The sequence below is a fragment of the Colias philodice genome, chromosome 15 (genome assembly GCF_061535455.1).
Source record: "Colias philodice isolate Cphi_HAF_F1 chromosome 15, ilColPhil1 Martin Lab GWU primary, whole genome shotgun sequence".
Classification (NCBI taxonomy): Eukaryota; Metazoa; Arthropoda; class Insecta; order Lepidoptera; family Pieridae; genus Colias; species Colias philodice.
Window position 1 is genome coordinate 7,867,859 of NC_143100.1, and position 5,912 is coordinate 7,873,770.

Sequence of the window (5,912 nt, forward strand, 5' to 3'; positions counted from 1 at the left end):
GAATAGAAATACCTATATTTAGATCTCGAGGCGAGGACAGTTTTTTTTCTATTCTCTAAAAATTTCTCGTTTATATAAAGCATTTGAATGCTATAAAAGTAAATATGAAATAAAGCCGTTTCCTTGATTGTGAGCTCCGATTCGTGCGTGTGGGTCGCGGCGCCCACTGCACGGGTTACAAATTGTGGGGTGAAAGGGGTAGTTTTTTCTAATCGACTTTCCTAACTGTAATAAACGATATTTATCTTTCTTAATTATAGTTTCACTCCGTTATTTGGTAACTTTGTTCATGTTTTGCTAGAACGGGTTATATTATTATCTAATTATAGACGTTTGTCATTATTGTACCTATCTACAGTTTGACAGACTTTTTTTAAAGACTAATCTCGAAGAACGAAGGAATATAAGTGAAAATAAAATATTCAAATATGACTGTGTGAAAAAAATATTATTCATATAAATATTTATTTGATTTCTTTATTTACATTATTGCATTATTTACTTTTCCAACAATGGACCTAGAGTCTACACGCCTACACCTTTTTTAATGAAAGACTAAAGAGGTAAACATATTAATATAGATTTTGTTCAATATTACTATGAACCTAATGTGATTAACTTTTTGGTACAAGTGAATAGAAATGTGAGAGATAAAATAGTTCTATAGATTCATCTCACAGTCAGTGATCCGTGAATAATAGTCATGATCACAATAGATGCTTATCTTCGAAAGATAAGTTTTACTACGACCTCGGACTATGAATAAAAAGCCTAATGACGTGACTTCTATTATATTTAGATCAAATATAAGAAGTATTTCATAACACCACAATTACCACCTACTAAATTCAAAATCAATGTTCTCCTTATACACTTTTATATAAATTATTGCTTTATGTTCAACGTAATAAACCAAACCTTTCTTCCTCAAAAAATGGTATGTAAATATTGCTGACGACCATTACAAATTTTAAAAATGAAAAACGAGGGCAGTGATCCCACGTGGCGCATGCGTATAGACAACCCTTTTTACCCTTTCACTACCCAGAGAGTTTTTATAAGCCTTTTTGTAAAGGGTTGTGAGGGGTACCTGCACGAAAGGGTTGCGTTTTTTCTGTATGGACTTAATATGCTTTTTATGCGTACCCACGTTTTTTTCTATGGGTGACTAAAAGAGAGAACAATAGAAAGTGCATTGAACTCTTTAACAACACATCAGCTGATGCCATAATAGTGCACTTGTCCCATTGCACTATTGATTTTTACTATCGTTCAAGGTCGATTTATTGCAGCATCGAGGACCGTGGCAATGAATGGCTACTGTTCGGTAAAGCAATAAAAAAGAGTTATGTTTTATGTTGTTTTGTTAAAAAGTAGTTTTGTTGCAAACGCAATTTACGGTTAGACTTATTTATTTCTGTGCTTTTTACCTTGAATTGTAAGATTAATATTTGAGTTCGATGTGATGATGATGATGATATGAAATACGCGTGTTCTAATAGTGGGTATACCCGTTACTTGATTAAACCAGCGCAGAGTTAACATCTAAGCGTTACTAAACCGGATGGTGTCGTTTTTCACCAACGCAACACCCGTTCATTTTTTGGCAATCAGAGTAAAAAACTGTACAGTTTGCCAAATTCTAGTAACCCACATTGATCAAGGTGTTAAGGTTATCAAGTTGCAAGCCCGTTACCACACATTCAATCTTTTCAAACCTTTGTGAAACTCTTTTTTGTTGGAAGAGCATCCCTTTAGATGTTATGGGTTACCCGTTACGCGTTTAATGCTTATTATTGCTTTTATGTTTTACGCGCTTTAACGAAGTTTATACACCTTGCTACTTCACCACATGTTGGCTTAAACAAACATTCTTTTGGGTTCCTATATCGTCCTTTAATATTTGAAACAAAGTTACTGCATATGCATAATGCAAATTACCTTCTTATGTTTTAATGAATTTTATATATGTACTTATTCTAATTTAAGTAAGAGTCGAATGTTCTCTTCATCCATCTATACAACCTTTAGATACCTACATAGGTAAAATGAATGAAAATTATTCATATGAAATCTAATAATGCAGATAAATAATAATAATTCTACGTATATTAAAGTTTTGAATAGTAAATATAGATTACCTGCTTAGGTACCTGGTAAAGTTCTTCAAATAATTTGCAATTTGAAGCCGGCACGGATCTGATTTCGCAAAGATAGAGTTTCAATGGTAAGCGAGTATTTCTAAGAGTTCTTTTTAATTATAATCCGATTTCAATAAAATAGATGGACTCTCAGGTACGTTATTTATGTAAGAACTTGAAAAGTTTTCATTCCACGTATTTCCATATTTGTTTGTTATTGAAATATGTAGATTGTAAGTAACTACGTTTATTTTTTTGTATTATATGTATCAATTACATTAAAACAAAAAACAAAAAAACTCCTTATAAGTGGTCCCCATAACTACCACTTTTATATATTTTTAATGTAGAGTTTGCTTTTCTTAAGCTTGATACTTAATATACAATTGTAGGTAATTTTCGTGAGTATAAAGTAAGGTATGAGCTAGATTTCTGTATCAAAAAAGCAGCAATTCTCATCGCTCTAATTAATAAGGTATCGCAGGTAGAGTTACATGATATAGATTTTAATCGATGATTTTTTTTTTTTCATTATAAAGGTAAACTGAAAACGCGCCGCGGAAGCCGAAAAGAAGTGTAGGTACTGTATAATATTTTCTTAGTAAGTTAGTAAGTAATGAATATATACTAGGTGTACCTACTACATTTAAGACAAAATTCATTGTTTGATCCAAGCATTTCTCTTTGTTGTAACCATTTCATCACTTTCATGTAAGTTCACACTTCACACATCGCAAAATAAAACCTAACAATTGTGAGGCTGGCAAAGGAAAATAAACTATTAACTACACTATAAAGTAGCCGCTCCTTTTGTTCGTATTGCGAAAACATCAGAGAAAGGATATTCAAGACGGATTAAACGCAAACATTGCTACTGACCAGTGTGTTGTTGGATCAAACAAGTAATGCATAGTGTAGGAAAACAAACACTTTGTCGGAACTCGGAACCTTTATAGCCGCGCCCATCGGTACGAGACACAGGCAAATATACTGTTTAGGTGACAATTACGTATTGTAGGAGCGAGCTACTGGGTAGTGATACGGATTAAAGGATTAGACATCCTGGCAAACAAGTTTGCGTGAAACTCCTTTCTTTTGCACGCCTCATAAGCGAAGCGTTGAGGTGGGTACTACTGTCACTTCGCGCAAAACATCTGATTTTTCAAACTTAAAATGTCTTTATGTATCATACATTGCACTTGTAAGATAATACATACACACACATATTAAGAAAAAACACTATTTTTAACGTTCATGATATTTTTGATGTCATTTTTGTTATTTAAACTAGTTAAAAAACAGTTTAAAAAAGTTCTGTCTTGGACGTCCGTGTGTCTGTATGTGCGGATCCTTTTTCTTGTTAACACGATAGCGACCGAAATACTTTACTAATCGAGTCTTTTTTTTTCTCTTACGCTTGAGTATGCTCAGGAATAGAACCCTTTCATTTTTCAGGGTCTGATTCGATGTGGTTTAATTGTTATTAAATAAACAAAAATAATAATTAATAAATATTTATTAAAAAAAAATTATGAGGCGTGCACTTTTGGATTTTCCAAATTATTTTTCTTTTATTTTGCAACAAAAACAGATTCAATACGATTATAAAACGATGTAGCCTACTAAAGCTACTGAAAAACCTAAAAGTACAAAAGTATTATACGGCAATGACTTGCTCTAAAACCCGAGTCTCATATACGGCCTGAAGAGGTATTTTATACAAATATAAATATGGAATCGCGACAAGTTCTATGCACAATATTAATGATATTGTGCAGCTTCATCCCTTTGTGTGTATTATCAAATAGAGTCTGTTAAAGGAAGTTATAAATCCGATGAATAGAGGCTTTGATAAAAATATGATTTAGCGTATAAAATCAATAATCAAACGGCTGGGTGACAATGGCCGTCGGTTAACCGAATTCACTATCAAAATAAAGGATCCCGCGTGACGGAGCGCGGGTGGACTTTTTATTGCATTACTTCAAACTGAAGTAGTGGGACGAATTTGCGACATCACTCTAGCAATACTTTACAAAAAACGTCACAATAAGTTCATTAAAGTATTATACGTACCTACATAAATAATAGATATTAATAGACGTAGATTAAACTATTATAGATTTATCTCGATTTGAGTTATTTATCAATTAGGTATCTAATCTAGTCGTTATAAAAAAATATTTATTTATTTATTTATTTAATAAGGTGCACACCACAGCTGACAATTTGCCTCGTTATACACAAATTTAAACACTATCATAGTGCATTTTTGCATTGTTTCTGATGTCTAATCTAGGTACATGAAACGGATACATAAGTGATCAATTGCCAATATACCTACAAACTTTAATGAATACTAGATATACATTTTTGAATAAAAATGTTAAAAATATATACAGAGCTTAACTTTGCAAAATACGTTATACAAAATCTCTATAAATTTAAATGCGTGGTGTAACGAAAAGGCGTAACCCACATCGATAATTTATTTTATTTTATTATTTATTTATTTATTTATTTCACTTTACCACCACCAATATAATATTACTATATAACAATTTTAGTCTTTGAAATCACAGTATTATCAACATAGATTCGTAGATATAAAAGGCACTAGATTAACTTTTTGACATACAAAATATGCTTGTTATAAATACTGAAAAACATACAAAAGAATGCCATAAATTAATTAAATGCATAACTAGCACTCTACTATAAAATTCAAAAAACTATCCACAACATTTATTATTTAGTATATTTAGTGTATTTATCTTATCTTATATATAAAATTCTCGTGTCACAATGTTAGTCTGCATACTCCTCCGAAACGGGTGGACCGATTCTCATGAAATTTTCTGTGCATATCGGGTAAGTCTGAGAATCGGCCAACATCTATTTTTCATATGTACCACGGGCGAAGCCGGGGCGGGCCGCTAGTATTTATATATTTACCTCCAAATAATTTACATCAAACATCAAACATCAATTAATCTATTTCAGTAAGACATAGTAATTATTACAAATAAACATAAAGTAGTAATAATAATTTAAATCTACTGTTGAACTACTTTATTAACATCTACTGTTGAGGCTAAGTTAATCATATTGGAATCGTATCTACAATTTTTATGTCACCTACATCTAAGAAGGTACCTACATATTACATTACATAACACCTTCAACTCTTATACAATTAATAGAGCGTAAAGATCGATTGTATGATGCAAAGTTACCTCTTGCGGAGATTACAGAGCACACGTGCACTAAGAATGAAGCGACACAAAGCGAACCCAATGCTTTCACATATTTGCTTATCCCCAAGCCGAGTGACGCATATCGATGCCATTTGTCAAAATTTCTTAAGATTTTTTAGACGCAAGTGTTATGTGTGAATGCCGTGATTTGTAGAATAATAATAAGTAAATTTTAATTGATATTTATGATGCAAAGGGTTCGTCGATAAAAATGATCAATAATTGAAGGATGCTAGTTAAGTATTCATTTGTCTAATTGTGTAAGTTACAAGATTTTGATACCTTGCATTGTCGTACCTAGTGTTTGGTTATCTAGAAATTAAGATTTTTATGTACGTGTAATCAAGGTGCGGGTAACTCTAACTGGATGGATCAGTGAAAGAAATGCCATCAGAATGCAAAGAAAAAATATTGTATTATATCCGTTATTGGTTGCAAGCAAAAAGTCTTTCCGCTGCTTCTTCCGCTTATCGATAGCTGAGAGCTTCCAGACTGGTGTGCCAGTGGCTAATAT